The sequence below is a fragment of the Hesperophylax consimilis genome, chromosome 11, assembly GCF_061612785.1.
Source record: "Hesperophylax consimilis isolate HC1 chromosome 11, BYU_Hcon_1.0, whole genome shotgun sequence".
Lineage (NCBI taxonomy): Eukaryota > Metazoa > Arthropoda > Insecta > Trichoptera > Limnephilidae > Hesperophylax > Hesperophylax consimilis.
The window spans coordinates 16,508,082-16,532,781 of NC_142846.1; the positions used below are offsets into that span (position 1 = coordinate 16,508,082).

A 24,700-nucleotide genomic window follows, 5' to 3' on the forward strand; every position below is an offset into this window, starting at 1 on the left:
GAATACGAATCTGACTCAGGCAATTGCGTCTCTATATGAGGGAAGCGTTGCATGTGTTAGGGTAAACGGTGGTTTTACGGGGTGGTTTGATATCACAAAAGGTGTTAAACAAGGCTGCGTAATGTCACCGTGGTTATTCAATCTATACATGGATAATTGTATGCAAGAATTGAAAGAGGTGGGATTGGGCGCGAATTTGAATAATTTGAAAGTATGTTGCCTGTTGTATGCTGATGATGCGGTGCTGATTGCTAATAGTATAGATGATCTACAGTCTCTCGTGTCTAGGATGAACGAAGTATGCATGAAGAATGAGTTAATGATGAATGTAAGTAAGTCTAAAGTAATGGTGTTTGAAAGAGAGAGTACGAAAACACTGTGCAATATAATTGTGAATGGGGAATACTTGGAGCAGGTGGATGAGTTTGTGTATTTAGGAAGTATGTTTACGAGAGATGGGAAGGCTGACAGAGATATTGAAAGAAGGGTAAATGCAGGTAATTCCGTTAATGGAGGACTAAACGCCGTAGGCGCTAACAAAAAATTGTCCAAAGAAGCGAAGTTAGCAGTCCACAACGGAGTGCTGGTACCTACCTTGATGTATGGAAGTGAGGCATGGAACTGGCAAAGAAAGGATGAAATTAGATTGAATGCTGTTGAAATGAGATCCCTGAGGCGTATGTGTGGTAAAACCATGTTTGATCGTGTGAGGAATGTGGAGATCCGCAAAGAGTGCAAGGCTGATGTAAGCGTAATGAGTAAGATTAAGAAAGGGACGCTTAGATGGTTTGGGCATGTAGAGCGAATGAGCGAAGATAGGAGTGTAAGGAGGATATATGATGCAAATGTGAATGGTAGCAGAAGTCGGGGACGCCCGAGGAAGACATGGCACGACCAAGTGAATCAGATACTTGAGTCGGGCCATGTCAAGAGTCAGAACAATAGAAGAGTATGTATGAGACGATGTATGAATGTGAATGAGGCAAGGAGTGTGTGCCAAGACCGAGTTGTTTGGCGGTCCGTCCTCTCTGCCTACCCCTGCGGGGAAACGGCGTGATGGTTAGTTAGTTAGTTAGTTATGTTGTATGAAATTCTGTTTGTTGTATACGGGTCAGTTAAATCTAGGAATATATCAGATTAGGTACATGATCATTTTTATTAACCTGGAGTAAAGTTACCGTACGATTTAACAGCTATATAATCCAATGTCCCATACAACTTACATGAGTGTGCCGATCATTACCGTCCATGGCAAATTTATTCCGACGTCCCTCGCATGCATATTGAGGCACTTCCACTGGCACATTGTCCGACGGAGAAATATCAAACGTGTGTCGTATAATCCACCCACACAACATAACATCCAGGAATGTTTATCATACGCCGCAGATCTCGAACTCTTGTTTTTGGTAAAGGATAGCTGACAAAAAACACTCCCCACTTTTATATCCCAAGGAACAAATTACACAATTATAATTGTTATATTCATTTTTTATAACATAACATACATTAATAAAGTGAGGAAAATTATGTATTCCTCACCTCTCAGTATGTTCACAAGACCCAAACAATATAAGACATTTAATAAGCTGAAAACAGTTATATCATTACTAAACAATTAAGAAAACATTACCATTTAATGTTCGGAAAACAGATTTCAAAGTACCCTCCAGAATGAGAATTAACTTCTCAGTAAATCGGTTTAACCAGTGATAAATAATCATTTTAGACATAATATAAATAAGTAGTCTCAACGTGGTCTAACCCCTACTTCCAGAACTTAATAAAAACATTATTATATTTGATTTACACTATTATTTTTTTAATTTCCTGGAGTTCTACGAATTAAACACAAAAACAATTAATAATTCATTCTATTCAACAGTTCTAACCACAGACATAGGAATTAATAGACGAGAAGATAAAGGCGAGGGGTAAAATCAACTGTTGAAGAACGAAGGGAGTGAAGATGACTGTGATTCGTCAATAAATCAATCTGACAGTAAATAGGCATCTCGCATTATAATATCACCATTTACTTCTTAAAAGTAAAATCTGCTTTGAATGAATAGACATTTTTACATGGGAGCGCAAATTACTCGCCACGTTATGAACAAATTTGCGAAGTCCAAATTCGGCAAAGTAAGGCAGCTTCTATATTCAGATTCGTAGTTAGTTTCAGAGTATTTAGTTAAGACACTTTTATAAATGTTCATAATTTACTTCCCAGCAACCAACCAGCTTTGTGTTTCGCATCCAGACGTTTCTCGATGTGATAGTAACAACTGATTCATATTATACGATGTGAATATGCTTAAAATAAAATAAAATAATGCTTATATATGGAATGTAATACGACAATTGGGTTTATTCTCTTTTTTCGCATCTATTTTTACCAGTTTTCATAGTACAAGTAAACATTTTGCCGTGTTATTTCGTAAAATGAACCGATGATGCCTCGACCATAGTTCGCACAAGAATGATGACGTCACGTTTTCAAATATCACTTGAGGCCGTACGCGAGCCCAGCCGGCTCAATGGAACCGGTATGGGGAGTGGGGATAATACGCTTTTAATCACTTAGGGCAGGTCTACTAATATTCATATGTCTATGGTTCTAACCCTGAAAATAAGCTTGAATGAAGAGGCTAATATTTCGAACAGTGGGCTCTGGCATCTTAATATTGATACAACTGTTTTTCCTGGAATCGGTAGGTCAACACATTTATTTTTAGCACGCAGTGTCCCATGCTTGTAAATCAGGATAAGACGCCATATTGTTCATTACATACTTTTAAAAAAGAAAAGAGTATTTAATAAAATCATGAAGACATAAATACAGTAAAATGTCAAATAATAAAAAATGCATCGTCTTCCCATGAGGTTTAATTAACTGATCTTTAAAGACATCCCGAAATTTCCGTTAAAATTCCAAGTCTTGATATTTTTAGATTTTTTCAACGATACGACATTTTCTCATGCCGAGGTGTTTGTAGTGAAAATCTCCAAATCTTCAATAACAATCTACAAACTATTACAGAAGCAAGAAATGTTCCCGTAACTTCAATAAACCCACGTCTTTCTCTAGCAGAAGTAGAATTATTACGTGTTTAATGTCATCTTATACTAACGTGCACAGCCGCTGCGTTTCTTATCAGCACTATGCCGCTTTATAATTTGAATGGGTGTACAAATTGGAATGCTTCCCATTAATGAGTCGTTAGAATTATGTGTCGGTGACGAGGTGGTTCTTGAGTTGATTTCTCTTCAGCCGTTGGTCCTACAGATTATGTACCTATATCCTTCCATTCGTATGTCTTCTTCCTCTATTTACTCCTCATATGTTCTCTGAATCACTTCTTATTACAAAATGGTAGTTGATTTATTTTCTTGCTGATATCTTATCTGATTGCTTACCTGATGTTTTAAGTCTCATCTGTTCATTTAATAGAATTCAAATGGCCACGATTTAGATCGTTGAGGTACCCCTTTCGTCATTTATTTGCGTATTCATTCATAACGGTTGTTTTAGCACTTCGTAAGCATATCTTCCCTCTCGATCTGATTTTGATCTGGTGGTTTTTTTTAACTAGTCGATTTTCAAAATTATAGCTTTATGACCCCATAACCAACAGAGTGAATTAATCATCTTAGAAATGCGTCATAATAAACTTGTAGTAAGTTTAATTACATCCAAATGCTTATCTACTATTGTAAGGTTCATCTCGCAAAATACAAAAAAAGTGGTCCTGTTTTAGATCCCTGAGGGACTCCTCGCATCATTAATTTTACATTTTTGTTCCTAGCGGTTGTTTGAATAATATACCTGCAATGTGTTTGACCTACTTGAAAATACATCAGCAGAAAATCATTTCTGTGAGGCTACAATGAGATATTACCATTCAATATTATTGTTTTTCAAACCGCTAGTCATCATTATATGGAGCTTTTTAAGCACCACATAGAAAAAGCTTCTAACATTGTCTCAACATGACGTTTATTATACACCCTCCCGTATATCAATTTGGTGCCGAGCCAAGTCCCGTTTTTGCAAGGTGTTATACATTTCCGGTTGTTAGATATAACAAGGTACCTATTCGTATCTACAGGTGAACATACCTATATACATTCACTACAAAAACATAACAGAAGAATTGAATTAGAAAGCTCATTTCAAGCTTAATTGATTTTTGTGCCAAATGAATATTGAAAAACATTACGTGAAAACAACTGAAACGGGTTGAATTGAACCCTTGATCTCTCATTACTAGGATTACTGATTAGCCACCAAAATTTACCGATACGTATTTATTTAATCTTTACTGTAGAACGTAGCAACCTATACGAATAATATAAAAATATTACACAGTATCAAAACATGATAAAATATTAGAAAGTAAACATGTAATGTAAAAAAAATAGGAGAATCTATTAGAAATATTCTATTATAAATATTATATTAGCGTTTGCATTGTATAAGGAAGAGGAGTGTGGTATGTTTTTGTTTCGTTGTAAAGTATCAAATCAATACTTTAAAAATAGCTACTCATTTTTTCGTGTATAGTGACCATCGAAGCGTTCATTCCGAATGTAGGTACTTATTACTCGTTGAAGGGTGTTACAAGTTGGAGCCAATTGGCTCTTTGTGGCTTAATGCCCTCCACAAAAAGCTTTAACACGATACTAAATCTGGTTCGATATCCGGCAGTAGACATTACAGCAGAGTGGTGAAGCGATGTAGTGGAGTACAAACTGCAATCCGTAGAAGGCTTTGTGTGTTTTACTGTTGCACTTTTTACAGTTCTAAGATTCTTTCAGCAGAGCGTATTTTTTCTATATAGTTTATTGCGATATATTTCACAGCTTTTTCAACATACCATGGATGAAATCTTTCATGCGATGTGTCCTTAGATAATCTATGGAAAGAATTGTTATTTTTATTAATTATCTCGTCGATTTTTGAAAAGTTATCTTCATTCTTCAATTGAGAATACGAGTCAGAATTATATGACAAGATATTAAATACAAAACTCATTTAAATGGTCGCAGATTCATTGGTTCTGTTTGAAATTCTGTATGGAAAACAGTTGACATCCGGTCGAGCTGAAACTCGGCAGATATACTCGATGTCGATGATAATATTGTATTCTATCAAATTTTGATGGCAATCACATACACACGCAGACTTAAATGCATTTCTCTGAAATTGGATCACAATACAGCAGTTAATATACGAAATAAATATCGGGTCCTAACCAATCGGGATTTGGCTCAGTTTTTAGCACGATTGACTCCAGTTCCTGGGGAGGAACAATCAATCCTCAGTCACACTATTTTTTTTATAAATGTTTTAAGTGACATTTTTAAATTTCACTGCAGCCCCTGGGGAGGAAGGTTAAATCAAACCATTTTTTTTTAAATACATCCTTTAAAAAGAGATGTAATAAAGTAAAAAACTTTACTTTTTACTGGTTGTTTTTTTTTCTACTCTCAGTTTGAAAATTAAACTTGTGCATTGTACAGCAAATGATTGCTTATGTACATAGGTACATTGTTTAGTTATTCTGAGAGCATGACTAGAAATTATACTATATTATATGAAAATGATGGCATAACCCGCTTATAATTATGTAAGAGTATAATGTGTTCAAACAAGGAAATAATCCATCAGACAAGATAACTAATTAATATAAGTGCAACAGCGTATTAATCAATAACGTGCCCATATACCATAACAGTAGTCTGAATATAAACCTAGTATAATTTTAGCGTTATAATACCATATGTTAATTTTTATGATTTATTCGTTCATACAGTATTAATGGTGAGAAAATACAGGCTGCTAACGGAAATTGGATGATAACGTGGGAAACTGATATATATTATATTCAATATACCCTTTTGAGTATCCTGGATATGCAGCATGGTCGAACGACAAAGGTTTTATCGATAATGCCGGTAACGTTCCCAATCACGACTGCAGATCGCCAATGAATAAACAATCGTTCACAACGATTAAGTGTTCTTAATTTATTCGACGGAAATTGTTGTTTGTACGATAGCGATTTGCAGTCGTGCTCGGGAACGATGACAAGTTATCGACATTATCGATAAATTCTTTATCGATTGTACGTGCTAGATACATTGGTATCACATAGTTTGTCAATAAGCAGGTTTGTATTGTTCTTCTACAAAAATATTCAACATTTTATTCAACCCAGTGGCGGCCGGTGGTCAAAATATGTGGGGGTTCACCGGATTACAACATTAAGTAATAAAATAAATTAAATAAAGGTATATACCTATTTATAAAGAAGTTCTATTCTCTGCTCCTTTTGTTTGGCGAAGACCTCTATCAATGCTTAACACTGATAGTGCGTTCAGTCTGTCCTGGCTCAACGTGTTTAAAAAAGATTTTATTCTTTTTAACGTTGAGAAACATCTTTAGCTTTCAACTGAGGTCATTCCAAAGGTCATGAATGGTGCACAAAAGTTTTAGTAATTTCACAGTCTCGGGAAAGTCTTCTAATAAACAAGTACTATGAAAAAATTGTAAAATTGATAAAGCGCCGTTAGCTTTTGAAAAATCTTCGCGGGCGTAAATTGCACAGAGTTCACTTTTACTTAACTTTATTTAGGAAGTCATACGTTAAGAGTCACATTGAAATCATGTTCTGGGAAATTTGACCTGTATCGATTTTTATTAAATAGCTCATTATGGTGTTTAACTTAGGCACGGTAGCCTGAATCCAATTGCATTCTGATGTCAATTTTTCCTAAAACCTTTAAGCTCAAAACTTTTTGTAAATGTAAATAACAAGAATTATGTTTTTTGATTTTTTCAGAAAGGTGAGTTACATCAGTAACACCGCTGATTGTCCAAACTGAATCAACATCGTAAATTCAACACGTAAAACAAAATAAACTATTCAATTGATCACATGCACAGAGCTACGAAGCTTTGTTATACATTGTTTTGTTAAATGATCGAGTAAACTTCTTCGATCCAGATTTTCACTCTTGTTTTATTATCAGTTCAGGTTTTAGGTGGACCGGCATTTTTTATTATCCCCTTGTTTTCAAAACTCGACCTATTGTTCCTAATGTATTCCACATTCAAACTCATTCTTAATTTATACTTTGAACAAACACAAAAGTAATCGTAAATTAGTATAACCTGCAATTGATATACCTTATTAATAACTGATATACGAGATCGATATAACCTGCAATTAAACTTAAAAACTTTCGCAGAGTAAGAAATTTTTTTAATTCAACAGACCGTGCCCGGCAACGGCGAGTACCTACTGACTAAACTGATAATAAGTAATCTGACCATCACTCATCTCTTAATGACAAATTTTATCTTAAATGCTTGTATCGAAGAAGCGAAACATTCGCTGAAAATAGCAGATGGTAAATTAAAACCACGATATCGACAATAACACTAAACATACGCGTTTTAGTTTAACTTTCTACTGAATAAACCGTTCCTTCTGATGTGGTGGTAAAACCCCGAACGCCGTCCATGATATGGTATTATTTGCAAAGAATAGTATGAACTGGTATGTACCCACGCTTTCGACTGTTCCACAGAATATGCGACAAAGCAGTTAAATTTTGGATCGCAATCGAAAACGAACTGCTACGAACATAGGCACAAGTCAAAGTCGGTCTGCAAGTTAAGCGCGCTTAATAAGTAGGTACCTTTTGAATGAGATATTATAACCGAACCGAGTTTCGTATTGTGATTAGTCATGTCGGAAATCTTGTTGGTTGTTCGGCGCTCGGGAGCACATATTAGCTGGCCGCCACTGATTCAACCTACATACTATTTGGTCGGACGTGTTTTACTAAAATTCGCATAATTTCGAGATCCGGTTGCCCATTGGGACTATGAATGGTATTCTTCATTTGGGGAATGTTACGATGCTGATGTAAGTGGGAAGTAAAAGGTGATAAGGTGGAGGATGTTTGAGATGTACCCGGCTATTCAGAGTGGGTCCTTAAACACAGTTTAATATATTTATACAATGATTCGATGCCTTTCAGTAGTCTATATGTACCTGAGATACCGAGAGTATTATCCTCTCTGAAAAGATACTTTATATCTATTTAATTCTGAGAAGAAATCTATCAAATTCGGAGGGTTTCATTTTAATTCACGTATCTGAATTTGAATCTCTAAATGAGCTAAACGCTCTACCGCTGAGATCATAATAATCAATAAATTCTTACAGTAATAAGCACACACGAGAGCTATTTCGCCTTTTGCAGACATACTCAAACAATCTCCCAGCATTAAATTATAAACGGTTCAATTATAAAATAAGTATGAAAAAAAGCATGGTCAGCTTGGTACGAGTAAGTCAACCATAAAGACATTTCTCCGCGTTAATGACGGATCTATTTCATGATCATGACTGGATAATACCATGTTGTTGCACGTAAATAATACTACATCAAATTTTATTTATGTTTTATGAAGAACACAGAAGCCATCTAACGTGAATGACCTGAGGCGGTACTTAAACACCATCGCGTAGGCCTTTCCATGATTATCAAGCATGAACTAATTTTTCTAAAAAATGCGACTGCTGAGGTCATAGATGTATTTAATTTGATACCTTACTCATACACGGAGAAAAATGAATATTGCTAATTTAACAAGAATCTGTTCAAATTGTTGGTAATCCAGTTTAAAAACGGGATTGCAGTCCCTTAACGAATGAATTAATAGGTTTCCTGATAAACTTTTAGCAATATTTATGAACATATTATCACGATGTCTTAACACGTGTAAGTAAATGTAATCTTTTATAATATACAAGAGTAAGTATGAGTACCTAATCTTTTATAATATATAAAGTTGTTTATTTTTCTGTTGTGTTCTGAGAAACGTAATAGAATATTAAAAGAAATATATACCTAGGTATATTTTTTGATTGAGATTGTAGAAAGTTATGTTTAATCCTACGTTATATACTTCTACGAATTTGCCTTGCGTTATCTACTCAAATACGAAATTTTATTGATGAAGTAGTAAAGCTTACTTTGAACGACTTCATATGATTGCATTTGAAAGTTATTATTGTTACTAGCGCAGGGCCATGAAAAATCACGAGATATTATAACTTTAGGATTTGTTAAGCTGAAAGTATTTATAAAAAAATTACTTCAGAATCATTGCTTTTCAAAAAACAAATACATACTGTCAATTCGGCCCCTTAGAGTCAAAAAAACGTAACTCAATTTTTTATCGATTCTGAGTTACGGATGGTAAAATGAATTACTATTTTATATTTAAAAGATGGTTCAGAAGCACAAAATACCATCCTTTAACTAAATGAGAAGAAATTATTAATATGTTTCGTTTGTTTAAAAGTATACAACACTGATTAATTGAGAACTATGTTTTCTTGCTCTCCTGTAAAGTAGAGAAAAATGAGATACGTTTTTTTGACCCTAAGGGGCCGAATTTTGGACGTCTTTTCACAGAATTCGAAGAATGAATCATATTTCGAATATTCAAGTTCTGTGAAGCAACTGGCCCATCATTATGAATTAATTAAATTTCTGAAACAATTGGCCCATGATGTTTATTGAACCTGAATAATTTCACAAACAACCGAAATAAGTACTTATTGTTTGATCATTTTAGTTAAAATTTCCTTTGAGGTGTCGTCCTAGTTGAAAGCCTCAAATGATAAAGACCTACAATTCAAAAAACGAAATAAATACTAACATCGCCAGTACTTATGTCTACTATGAATGCTACTACCGACTACCTACGTGTTGGTAGATGGTTGTACACAGAGTCATGACGGTAGAATTACGTGCCATAAATAGCGGCCAGCGGATGAGGCAGACTAATTTATGATGAAAGGGCTTATTGCCCCAACCTCCGGCGTGATGAGGATCATCCTCCTTGGAGAAATGAGACTCAATGAGACCTAGTCCAGATCCCATTGTGCAAGCGAATCAGTCCTTGCCATAGCATCATCTCAACTCTCTGTAGAAAATTTCTAACTTATCTGTTGATTGATTGATTAGATTGTTTGTTAGATATTTATTTTAATATTCTATTACGTTTCTCAGAACACCACAGAAAAATGAACAACTTTATATATTATAACAGATTACTCTTACTTAATCTTGTATATTATAACAGATTTCAGGACACATTTTTTCTCTGAACAAATTATATGTAACAATCTACCCTGTCATATATTATTCGACACTAAAATGCATATTTAAATTATTTTAAATTTAAAAAAAAACTTTCGTTGTATTTTTACAGAGAAGATTGACTTACTTTTATCGATGATTTTCAGATACATTCTGTTGCTTATATTTTTGTTGATTTTTCGTTGATTTTTGTTGATATTCAGTTTCTATAATTATTTGTAATTTTCTTATTGTACAATATTTTGTAGTATTTTACAGTATTTTTGAAAATATTTTTTTTTAATTTTTGTAACTTTTGTAACTCTAATCTATATATAATATAAGCACATAGACTAGCTCTCCAGTTTGACCCGAGAATATTTCTCTACAAATTGGGTAAACAAAAAAAGTGATGTCTGATATGAAATGTAATATATTTTTATCTCTTGTGAATATTTACTTTTTTTTTCTAAATAAACAAAAAAAAAATATTTCATAGCTCCTTAGTTCACGACGGAAAAAAATTTACATGGTTTCGTACATTTCTGCACAGTAATGTATTTTATCTTTAAGGTTGTCCAAATGTATTAGTTTACTGTTATATAGGATATTCACGTAAAGTTAAAACTAAGGTATGTTATACCTATGTATGTGTTTAAAACTTCATTCAGTGCCATTTTTTATATTTTTCATTTGAACAACCACAATTGATCACACAATGATTCAGCTTTTAGTCAAATTGAGTCACGATCATGCTATTATTCTTGAGGGCTGATCACAATTTGATCAAAAGCTGAAACGGGCGTTTAAAGTGGAACTTTTCAAATTTCTAACTTTCATATTGGCGCTGATTGTAAATCTTTTTTTTTGTTGTAAATACCTCAAAATCGCTCCTAACCGTCTGGATCCAATGAGACTATGGCATCCCCAATTGAGGTATGTTGTGAGGCTGAAGATAGTGGGAATGGGAACAAGATGATAAAATGAAGGTAAGGGAGTACCTGGCTATTCAGATCTGGTCACCGAACACACGGCTAAAGCCATTTCAAGCAGCGTTTCAACTCTGAATGGTGCTCTTACATCAGGGCGTTACTGCGAGTATATTGCACTTTGGAACGTACCGCATCCTATATTTAAATATATTTATAAATTAATTACTTGCGAAATAACGCAAATGAAAAAATAAATAATTTTCACACGCCGGGATTTTTACCCGCGACCTTCGGATTGCTAGTCGAGAGCCTTATGTACCCCTCAACCACGGAGCGCCTATTTAATATATGTGGCTTGAAACGCACAATCCTAACAATTTTCAATTTTGTAGGCGGGTATGGGTACCGCCCCGGGAACCATTTATTGGATAACCAACACCTCTGCCATAGGTCACCCTAACTGGTTCGCTACGTTTGGTGACTTAGCGAGAGGGGAGCGGGTCAGGATCACTCCTGAGCACACGGACCCCCAAATTCCTACCCACCCCTCACACCCTTTTCCTTTTCAGATTTTCCTCTTCTTCCTTTCCTTAAAAAAACCTTTACACATTATCCCCAATGAATAGGGAAATCATTTTCCTCGGGGCCTCATGTGTGGATCTAATGTAAAAAATAATTTCCCATCTTATGGTTGCGTTTTGAGAAAAAACTACAAGAAGGCTTATAAAGATTGTCAAGTTCACAAATGTCGGTTAAAAGTTTGGTAATTGGATTTACGTATTTCAAAGACAGCGTGGTACGTACTTGTGTAAAGTGCTGTAGGCTCTAACATGCTGTGATTTAAATGATATCAAAAATCAATGTGGGACTTGATGTGTGCTCTAAAGAATCTACAAATCGTAAAATAGTATTTTTATGGCCATACTACAAAGAAGAATAATAATAAATATGTTCTCGATGACCTACAAGACTGAAATGCAAACATGCATAATATATCAATGTCCAAAGGCGTGGTGAATCAAGTGGCCCGCCTACCAGAGATCTAGTCACAAGCCGAGGACTAGTAGAGTCTGTAGTGTGTCGTAGGGCGGGGGTGTTTGGGCGGGGGCGGGGCAGGAAGACCTCCGAACACTCATTCATGATCCCACCGGGTCTGGGTCCACATGGGCGGCTGTGGCGGTCGCGCCTTGCGAAATTTGCATCGACATAATGAGAGAGATACGACTTGTCTCTTCCTGTCTCTTGCATTTGCCTGCGTAACGCTGATTCACATCCGCCAATCTACATTATTATGTCGCAATGTCTGCACTCATTTGGATATTTTCTCTGATGCCACAAGACTTTAATACAAGTCACCCAGATTAGAATCAAATTACTCACATTATTTAATGAATCGTATGAAGGGCAAGCTATGCATGTTGGGATGAAGGGATATTTGTAATGGTATCCTCAAAATTTTGGTTTATTGTACGAGTTACATGTGGTACCAAAATATTACGAATTTAATATCCTCTGGACATTATTTGTATTCATTAAAATGCCATAAGTCTGGCTGCAAAGGTGACTGGAACGGTGGGGAATATTTTATTGACCATTTCGTAAACTTAATTATGAACACTAAAAATAATTTCAGTTAATATTCGCCAACGCCGTCCGAAATATTGATGCTTAACCATGAAGTAATATCGTCGTAAATCTCTCCGCATAATTGCCGCGTTATGCCTATGTTTAATGTTTTTTGGGAAACGCATAATTCAAAGTTCCCACTTGGTCGTTGGAGACATTATGCTGCGTTTGTTCTGTGGGCTTGGAGACCCACGGTTTTTGCGTCACCAGTAATGTCGTTGTTGAACTGGGGCATATCCAAAGAGCGGTTGAATATACAGAATTACTGAATATCCAATCAAAACGAGGACTTTGCATCACCTGCCGGCCAACACTTTCCTGGCATTTCAATAGGTAACTTAATTTAACATCGGTGACGTAATGGTGGGACGGGGACTGCCTAGAAAGGGAATGTCAAAGTGTACCCAATATCCTTGTTGAACGCACGCCGTGTTGGGACTCTCAATTTCTGCCTCTCTAGCCACTTCTTTGTCTTCAAGTGCAATCACACTGTAATTGAGCGTTTACGTGTAATTCGCTGTTGACACAGAAACTGGAGGTTTCCACGGAGCTGCCGTTGCTAAAATGCTGCAGTTTGAATCGCTGCTCAAAGAAATAAGAGGGTCAAAGCAATTATTAACATTTTTTTAAATCACGAGAATAAACGAAGTATATCTTTCAAATGTGGGTTTATAATAAAATATTGCATGTTTATTACATTAGCTTTAACATGAAAAAACCGACAGCCACCAGAAACGAGTGATTTGTTATCGGAGTGATCCATTACTTCTGAAAGCCGGCTAACCAGTAGTACTGGTGTTAACTTATAATATCCGTTAGTGCAGATGGCAATCGTTTCACTTAATAAACTACGGATATTATCTCTTTTGAATTATATTATAGAGACTGGACACTATCGATAAATCGATCTCCTGTGATGTAATAAAAAATAATGTAGACAAATCGGATATGCGGGCACGATTCAAGGGTGTCCCATGATATTATTCTGCTGACGCTACAGGGTTCATCGTAATGTTCCAACTTCATTTCAATCTAACGGATAACAGTTAGGTGTTGGATGAAAATGTATATTATGTACCTACAGCGTAATAAAAAAAAATACATATGGAACTGGTTTGGTTTATGCGATGCTGAAATATTAATATTCAACTCAGGACTTGAGAATGTAAAATTCCTCAGTTTTAATGACAATCAATTTCAAAGCAAAGGTAAGTGACCACTTCAGTAGCCTAAGTTAATGACTATAAACCAAGGAAAAAAAACACTCAGATTTATGACATTCATTTATAAATATGACGTTATAATCGTGCATAGGATACATACTGTCTACGTGTATATTTTTCTAAATAAACGTAAACAAAGTATTGTCCACTTTTTAAAACACTAAAGACGGCAAAACCTTGTAAAAGATGGTCATTAAACGGAAGATGTTTATTAAAAATTCTTTTAGAACGATAAGCTGTTACGTCAAGAATAAATTATAGATTCACAAAAGAAGACAAACAACCAAAGAATATAATGAGACCATAGGCATGTATCGCACAAGGTCGGTGTTGTTATTGTTATTCGATTCGACCTGTCAATATTCACGAGATTATTAATTATCGATACGGCTATCACTACTACTAAGTTGTGATTTTAAATACAGGTTTTCTAGCTACCTGCCTACTCTTAGGTGCTAATTTTTCTTTTTTACATCCGATAACGGTGGTTAAACCACTTCAGTAGACACACATGTACCCAAAGACACAAACACTAGTTGTCGACGTATTCTCGTTTTGGTTGCGGATTGTCTTCCACTAAATCTCATCCATTTAGCTTTCAATTAGATGTGTGTCGTTAATTAGGCCACCCGTAAACCAACTTGAATGCAAACAATAAATCTAAATCCTACCATCTATCTTACATCTTGATGGAAAAAGCAATTAATTAATTAACCATTTTGTTATTTGACAACAAGCTGACATTAAATTACAAGTAGGTGTCTGCACTGAATTATATGTTTAAGCGTACAGTAAGCAAGTGTGTTTTAATTTCACTATTGAGATCACCATTAATCAAAATAATCATATTTATCAAATTTAAAGTAACATATATGGATCCATTATTTAATTCACGTATGTTATTTCCTAATGGGTTAATGTGACAGCTTACAAGTAACTACGTAATGGTTTTGGTTTTCAAAGTAACGCGCGTTCTGAAGATTCTTGAATACCTACTAATGTTATACGAATTTTTTGATAACTAATAAGTTTGTTCAGATATGTGCAAGATTTTATACATCTAGTAGGAAAAAACACATAAAATACAAAGTATAAATTTATAGAAAAAATACAGTTTACAGTTTGGTTTAATGTTTATGATAGGTTATTATCACGTAAGTTTAGTTTTGGGAAGCCTAAAATTTCGGTAACTTCTCATAGGATAATCGTGAACATTTTCAAGGTACGTTTGTACCTTGAAAATTTAGAGATATAAATAGTTTAGAGATATTTAGAAAGCATGCTAATTTTATGTTATACATCATTATTGATGTATTGTATATTACCTACATGTTGTTTAGTTTTCATCATATTTAAATTTTGTAACTAATTAATAAGTTTCAGATAACTTTTGCAAACGCAAAACTCCATGGCTACGTCCTTGGATCCTACTCCATGGATACGTCCGTCGAGATTTTCTGACACTGATGTCCTTCCATCAGATTTTTATATTCTTCACTGTTAATTTTACTTAGGATGGGTTGTTTCGGAGAATTTGAACAATTCATCAAATTTCAACGTTCATTTTCAGGTTCTGTGAAAGACTTATTCAAGTTCTGTTATTATATCATTGTAGGCTAGTTGCTTGACAAAACTGAAATAAAAACAGAACTTGAAAAAATCTTTCACAGAACTTGAAAATGAACGTTGAAATTTGATGAATTGTTCAAATTCTCCGAAACAACCCGTCCTTAGACTTGAAGACTTCCTCACCTCCAAAACGTAGATTTCTTCAGGCTTGAAATTTAAAATAAACTGCCAGAACGTTAGTAGATAGGCAATCCTAAACAAAACAGATTTTTTTTTACATAAATTCATTATTTTATGTTGTGTATTATTTACTATCATGATATTGTATATTACAAGTGTCATTGCACGAGTTATTTTCCCATGCATTTCACCTCCGCCATCAAGGTGTAGGCATTTAAAAATGGCCAAGAAATTTCCAAAGGTATAATAAATGACTTTGTTTTGCGGCCGAAGAAACTGCGCATTATTATTGCACTTGTACCATTCACTGCACTATTAATACCTGCACTCGAATACCTATCTCCCCGTCGACAAGTGCAAATGCTAGTATCCAGGCTACCTACCTATGAAAGCAGTAAGTCGGCCTACTACCTTTAGAATGACAAAGATATAAGATTTGATCGTTTTAACTACGTTCAGTTGTATGGCTCTTGATCTCTACTATCGTTTGGGATATGGGGAACTCACGAAGCCTTGATTTATTCAGTTAGTAAAAATAATATCACAGATGAAAGTTCTGCAGTCGAATAGACTAATTGATCTCTGGAACTCAAGATCACATTTGATAGATACGAATATCAATAAAATACTTAAGTCGGTTTTTCAAATATTTTGATAAACAGCGTCTTTAGCAATAATTTTTAATAACGTGGTAAGGTAAGAAGCTATTTGGCTCTGGGTCCAGAAAATTAAGGATTTTACGTGTGTCGAAATAAAGTACCAATGTCACAGTATATAGTTCTTATATATTATGTACCTCGTTCCAGGTGGAACAATACTCTCAGAATCACCTATTACCACCATTCAGATTCGAAACATAGGTTGATACGACTTTAGCTTTGTTTATTAGATCTTAATACCCTGGTAATTCCTAATCTTCCTCTTTACTTCTCCACTTTCTTCACCCTTCTAAAAACGAGACGTTGCACAATTCAACCAACTTAATACGGACTCTTGTTCGGTACAAATAATAAAAATAAAAGCTGATCTTTTCAAAGAGCTTATTATATATGAGAATATACTTGAAAGGTTTAAAGATCAACTACATGTCAGGAAGCACGGTCGATCAATTTCGTTAACATGGACCGGTAAATACGTAAATATTTGGCAGGAAACTCTGGCGAAACCTTCCAGCATGCAAAAAACACCGTGGTAAAGTTTAAAAACAATTTGTGGTATGGTAATGTCTTATTTATAGGTAATTGCAGTGTTTTTGGTGCCTTTCTCTGGTTAATACTGTCTGCCAGGTACCTTATTTAATTAAACCATTTATAGCGTATTAAAAGTAGCCCTTTGGACCCAAATTCAATATGTCGAACGCATCGCTTGACCAAGTGAAAGTTACCCTTAATTTTATTTTATAGTTGACTTTTTTATGCGATATCTACTGTGCAGGAGTTAGTGATTTGAAGTGAGAGAGAAAAAGTAAGGCTTTAATTACTAAACACAACTCACCAGGATTAGTGACTAGAACTGAATAACGAGGTACCTACTTTAAAATCTTCTACTTCCCCATCTCTTTATCCTCCTCACTTCCTTCAACCTCACAACATTATTATGGATGTCATATTCCCTCTGGCTCCGGCAGTTAGGAATACTATACGGTTTTCAAATTAAAAGTATAACTTTGCCCACTCTAGGTACATCTGAACCCGCGACATATGGTCCATAAACAAAGAGCTTATCGCTCTGCCAGTCGTTTGTCATGCTTCAAAATATCGACAAGTTCAAAAACTCACTTTAAAGTTTGCAATAAAACATTTATTTCGCTGCCTTCACCGCGATTGTACTTTGTAGCGTATTTCAAAACATCACTTTGTATTCTATAAGTAAGCCAGCGTATTACGAGTTGGACAAATTTATTCCCCGATGTATGACCTCTAACACCACTCTAGGAGGAAGCGAACAATGACAACGTATTTGTTGGAGAACTTTCGGTCTCTGTACGGAGAACTGTACACTAGATCTCCATGTGAATGCTATTAGGACTTATCGACGTAGCACAAAGCGACCCGGATGAAGCAAATAAACTTTATGGACTTCATGCAACGAGCTTTTTGTTGGAAGCGCCTTACGTGGACTGTCACCACACTCAACAAAACATTAACTACTAAACTTTATTACTGACATATAAATATTATTTCGTTTTCTTAAAATCGTGACTTTTGAAATGTCCATATTAACATCAAGATATATTCTTAGTAATAATTCTAGGAATTGGACTCATTTTAGCCGAAATTCTGTTAGAGCAAATTAATGTCTATATTTGAGTTTTAAATAAGGTTCATTTTTGGTCATGCTTTGCCATATCGGATTTTCTTACTAACATTTTTTGTAGTTTATTTTCTTGAAAATATGTATTTTTTGTCTTGTGGCAAATTTGTGGAAAAAATATAATTTTAGTAATAAATTAGGTAAATACATTATTTGTTTGAAATTCTTTTGCGTATTTCACAATATACTCTTAAAATCAGGAATAAAAATTACCTACATACTTTTGGGCCAATACTTACGATTATCTATTCTCTTTTTGTAGTTTTTTGCGGAATTCGACACTGATTATCGACGCAGCGTATCAGCTTCTTCCTTGCTTCGATTGCTTCGTCGATGCTTGGTTATCTCCATGAAAGCGTTTGGTTTCAGGAAAATAAATATGTTCTGCGATATTTTATGTACCGTTTTCGTATGCCAACTCTCCCTTGATTTGCGAAAGCCAAGCCCTGCCCAGCGAATATATTATTCGCTTCTATTCCCTTCTACGTCTCTCTCCACCTGTCTCCCGCATCTGCACACGAGCCAGACCGCAGCTTGGAGCACGGGCCGCAGAAGGTAGAAGAGGTAGAAAAGAGGTATAAGAGGTTGAAAAGAGGTAGAATAGGTAGCAGAGGTAGACGAGGTAAGAAGTTGGAAGTGGGATCGGGGACTTTCTCTGTCGCCCCAGATTTGGTCCGCCCCGGGCTCGGCACCTGCACTCGAGTGCACAGCCAACCCTTGCTAATAATTAATCTATGGAATTCACACTGCCTTAGAGCGTATAGGTTAATTTCGGAGGCCGTCATAATGTAACACATCGATTTGTTTGTTCTTAATAAGGATTTTATTTTGATGTAAACTGGGCCTGCTACGGGATTTACCAGCGAGACAGACACAATTTGTACATCACCCATGTAGTTACATATTTAAAACGAATATTATATTAAAAAAATGATGTGTCGGAATATTGTGTCTGCTAAATACGCTTATATGAATGCTTACTCAAAATATTGATTTGATATAAGGCACAGTTGTTTCGTGGAAATTCATGTTTGACAAAGACATCAAATGGGCATTCAGCGGAATTTTCTTTTTTTTGATAGTTGAAAGGTTCCCATTAAGACGACAAAAGACTCTAATAACAGGGGTTTGCTGGACGCTCACATTTTAATTATTTCTGATGAACGTATTACTTAAATCTCAAATATTTCTAGAGGGATCCCTACGGATGTAAGTTATTTATATTTAAGATTAATAAAAACAGGACCTTAGCATTCAAATATTTTATGTAAAACTGTTTGAAAATTTTACAAAACGTTTTTCCACTATAAATTAGCTGTAAGCACCAGATTTTATTATTCTGCACGATGAACTAGTAACTTCCCGAACAATTCCTCCAGAAATATGTGAGAATTTAGTAATACGTTCATCAGAAATATTAAAAATAAACCCCAAGGAAAGATCGATTTCGTTTTTACTTCATCACTTATATCTTTAAGATTTCCACTTTATTTTAGATTTTTTTTTGATTCGATAGGGAAAATTCAACTTCAGGTCTGTCCAATACACCAAGGACGCGCGTCGCAAATTTTTGTGCACGGCTGCTTCACTTACGTCGTTAATATTCTGGATTTATTTTGGGATATTGTCTCGTCTTAAATGCCGATTCTAAGTCAAATTGTGATCAGCAGCAGCGGATGACTAGAATGTTGTTAAACTTATCAACTTATTACAAAATGACACTGAATGGTCATTTGAGTTTCTGGGATACAATTGGATAAAGTATCTAATATTTTTCCTTTTTGTTATCATGGTTCCTCTGCATCCATACACTTGTTTATTCCAAGATTGACTGAGATTTCCATTCGATAAATAATATCGATGTTGCCAAAGCACCTACTGGTAGGTACCTGCCGATACGTTGATTAGGTTCTTTGATTTCTATATAATCTCGCCGGCCGATCATTAGTACCTAATTAAATATATCCAACCACAACTACCGTTAAATAAATACCTCATATATTTCATTAATGAAGCACCTCTCTCTTCAAATTTTCTCCCACACCGGGTCAGTTGTTGCAAAAAATTGTTTAAAAAACTTCTCAATAAGTGTGTATACATATACAGATATATCTGCTCTCAGAATCAACTAGTGAAAGACTACTTTGGGTTTAGCCGTGTTTGGTAATCAGAGCTAAATAGTCAGGTACTTCCCAACCTTCCTAGTCTTCATCTCATTCTCTTCGTCACTCCTTTCAGACTGAAAACGAACTCCAATTAATAGGGATGCCATAGTCTTCCGGACAGGGGCTTTTGTGCGGTATTCATATAAATACAAAATCACTTCACAGTTATTCTAACTAGAAGTGTGACGCGATACAGCATATGTCGCATAAGACCTTTTGACTCCTAGGCCCTAAACAGGTCGTTAAAATTGTATCTTTTCATGAAATAATTTACATATTAGAACATTTTGATCAATTTCACCAAAAGTAAGGAGAAGACAAACAAGCTCGTCATGGGTCGGAAACATAGACTAAATTAGACTAGACACGGCATATTCATTTAAAAATAACCCCAACACAATTTTGGTTTGGTTCACATGCACATTTATGAAAAGGCCCACGCATTATGTCGTAATGCGAAATAGGCACTGTGCATTGCGTTTTACCTTTTGTTGGTCTAATTTGCTTCTCAGCTATGCTGGGCAAGTTCATTTTTTCAATCACAAAAATAATAATAAATGAGTTCCAAATATTTAAATTTGAATTATGTCCATATTACAACACCTCTGACAACAAATTCTCCGTGGTTGCGCTTACGAGTTTGAACGCTTGTACAAGGAGTTTAAACAGAGTTGGGTTGTTAAGTTCATCTCCATATTTGTGACGTTCGCTACGTGGCGTTATTTTAAAAATGAATTTAACTAGACAGGGCTACTCTAGTATAATACATCAATGGTCGGAAAGGAATCGACATAAACCGAATGCAGTACCCTGCGCAAAAAAAGAAAAGTTCGGTAAAGTAAGGTAATGGTCTGCTGCGCAGTCCAATATGGAACTTCTCTGCGCGGGGTATCACATCAAGTTGGCGTTGATTCCTCACCGACCCATGTGACGACGGCCTTAATGTGAAATAAACTAACCCCCTCATTCTTCCAAGTTATTTTATCTTTCCACTTTGCAATGTTACCGTTGTATTCCAAATGTACTATATTAATCTTATTTTATTAATTATCCGTAAAATGTTTTATTTTTTAGAAACTAGATAAAGTTATCTTTCCGGTGTACATATTTAAAATAAACATTACTCATTCTAAATAATATAATTTTAATATTAAACCTGAAAAATGTTGTAAAAATCTTTTCACGTGTTTACTTCATTTTTTACTCGGAACGTAGAAAAAAGTGACAAAACTTCATACTTCGAAAACACATTTTTAAGAAAACTGTAACTTCACTTTTACTTCGTTCATGCAATAAAAAATAGCAGCGCGAAATAATAGCAAATAATTTAATTTTTATGATTTTATTGATTGCTTGCTTTATATATGTGAGCCAAACTGAGAAGAATTATTATTTCTATTTATAACGTCGAAAAAATTACATGCATATTTACGCATGATAGAAAAAAAGATAAAAATATGGGGTCACATATGACCCCAAAGCGCTCGAGGCGTTAAGTCAATAATAGGAAAAGCACCATAAAACTTTAGCATTTAAGTCATCGACCAAGTATTATCTTTAAGAAGTACATCCTACCGGCCTTACAGTTGTTGTGCCGTAAAATTGGCAATTTGCGTTATAACGCAATTATTACGGCAGGTAATTCCGTTTCTCCCAATCATTATAGAAATCAATAAAATTATATAAAGCCTTATCGTTATTCAATTATTCCAATTACCGACACATGAAGCCTTATCGTTAACACCATTATATTATGCATGTAAATTTATGTCACTTGTGGGCAAGCTAACAAATTTATTTTCAAAGGTTTCCGTGAAGGCGAAAAATCATCTGAACAATAAATGAGAAAAGGTTTTTTATAGAATGATGAGCTCTGTCGACATGAAATTCGTACTGTTTTTTTGTCAGAAATGTGTATTTCCACTATTTTTAGCGTGTAACGTCACTTCCATTATGAGCTACGGACCTTTGAAATATATATTTAAATTTTATCCAAGTTTATAAATTATATAAAAATGTAAAATAGACTGAAAACATGTTTTGTATCTCATTTATAATAAATTAGTTTATAACTTAAAAGGTTACAATACTGTTGTTTTACAAAAAACATTTACTTTTGTTGCACCGCATTAGACGGTGAGTCTAGTAGTCTAATAATTTTGACTAGAATAGTAACTTCATCATCATCCTTTGAAAATTTCGATAGAAGAAACCTGACGTTGTGCATTCTAAATCAATAAAATAACAAACCGCTATTGCCTTCGCAGTTAAACATATTTTACGCCGCAGAATAAACACATTTTAATTCGTTGTTATTATAATCCTGTCAGTTTATTGCTCACGGAGACAAGAACAGAATGCTAATGCACGATGGCAGCATACACTCACGTAGGGAACTAAGGACACCCACACCTTAATGCAATAATATTTATACTTTACCGAGAGCCAAGGAGCTCGGCGCGTGTAATCCAGAAGCTTAATTTAAATTTGTGCCCTCCGGCTTTCGAGGAACATAACTATACAAGCGCTTACTTAATGCCGGTGCATAAGCGTTGTCGGCAGTTCGGCAACTCCCTCGATACGGCAGCCTGTTTTTAGAGTTTATCAGTTTTCTGACCAACGTATAGATACCTATAATCATCATCAGCTTCTCTGATAGCCTTTGTAACGTAAAGGTTTGCACATTTGACGTTCACTCGAAAGTTTGTCGGTTAACTTTACGTTGCGGCACATAAATATATTGGCTTTTTACAAGTTTACAAAACATGAGCCAATGCTTTTGGACGAATACATGTTACCTGTAATCATTATTCACTTACTCTTCTGCAGTGCAAAGGTCTGCATGTTTGGCTTGGAGTCTGGAGTTTGCGAGATCGATCTACGTAACCCAAATATACATTGACTCTATACAGTCTCTTCAAGCTACAAGTCTACAATAACAAACGTTTTTTAAAATTTACATTAAATGAATAATTTTGTATTCACCACTAAATAATCAAAAAGGATCGGAAGAGTTTCAAAACCAATAGTTCCTCGTCAAGATAAACGTACAATGAAAATTAACAAATTAAGGATAGACAAACTAGTATAGACAAAAAGTACCTTTTTACAAAAATATTACAATAAGCTTCGATTAATTAGTTATCATTATAAAAATAAATATATAAAATAAGTAATTATTGCATTTATGGATATAACGAAAATTTTCATAACCACTGGAGAAATTTTTTGGCATATTTTGCCATTTTGCAAAACGTTTTGAGTGATCGCTTATCATAATGTGCCGTATTTATAGAACCTAAAAATATGGAATAAACAGTGAAATCTAGGTGGATTCATTGGCTTTAAGCAGCAGTAGGCAGTTTTATATGTTTTCTTATTAATATTTTGAGGAATGCTATTAATTAAATAATACTGTATTATATTTATATATGACACCAATCACTCCAGTTGATAACTAACACATTTTAGAATTTTGGTTTACAATTAGAAGTTATCTAATTGTAAACCAAATATGTATTTGTATCATATTGTATTTGTATATATATATTTTTTAAGTAAATGATTTTGGACACATAGAAAATCCCACCAAATTCAGTTCATCTGATGAAAAATAATACTCGCTGTTTCTACTATCTCCAAAACAATATATTCCTCAAGCAATAACCATATAATGCTGCGTATGGACACAAAGAAAAGGTTTACAAAAAAATCTTCTTCGTGTGATTTTAATGCCTTTTAAAAATCTTCATACATGTGGCGCTTCGTCAACTCGTATAAATTAAGTACAAAATATATTGAATTTCTTTGAATTTGTAAAGTTCTAGCAAAATTTGTTTACTTTGTTGCCGACTCCTGGCCTGTTCTATAATATGTATTGTCTAGTTTGTTGTCGACTCCTGGCCTGTGCTATAATATGTATTGTCTAGTTTGTTGTCGACTCCTGGCCTGTGCTAAATATGTAATAGTATCATATGTACTGTATCCTACACCTTGTTCTTGACTCTACTAAACATTTTCTTCAGTCAATATTGCAATAAAATCTTTTGAAGTTTATATAATGTCGTCATGTCAGTTTTATTTTCGCAATATTTCGCAAGTTGTTCCCTCAAAACACCAATCGTGGTTATTCGGTCGTGGCTTGTACTTCATTTTAATGGTTTTTTGTTCCATGTTCATTTGTAAGAGGTTTCTTCTCCTCGTTCTTTCCTCCCTTATCCAAGTACAGTCAAATTATCTTCAGCTGTGGCTTACTTCGCGTGAGAGCTTTACTCTTGCGGTTACTGGAAGAATGTTTAAAAGTCCTACAATACGATTTGGCTGTTCGGTGATGAAGACTTAAATTCTGAAGAAATTTGCTATTTTTTATATACAATTAACTTTAACAACTAAGTAATTTATGGTACTTCGTACAAGTTACATGGTTCATGCGAAGGTATTATAATTAAGTTTGACTGTGCCTAGAAGTAATATAATCTTATAATAGTACTGAACTAAACCACTATCAACTAAACTTAAATGTTAA

The 24,700-nt window shown here is 34.7% G+C and overlaps 1 protein-coding gene across 1 annotated transcript in view; it reads left to right on the forward strand.

Annotated features, from left to right (window-relative positions):
- The window catches only part of rols (zinc-RING finger and ankyrin repeat domain-containing protein rolling pebbles), a 231,028-nt gene that overhangs the window by 184,091 nt on the left and 22,237 nt on the right, over positions 1-24,700 (forward strand). The window lies entirely within an intron of this gene.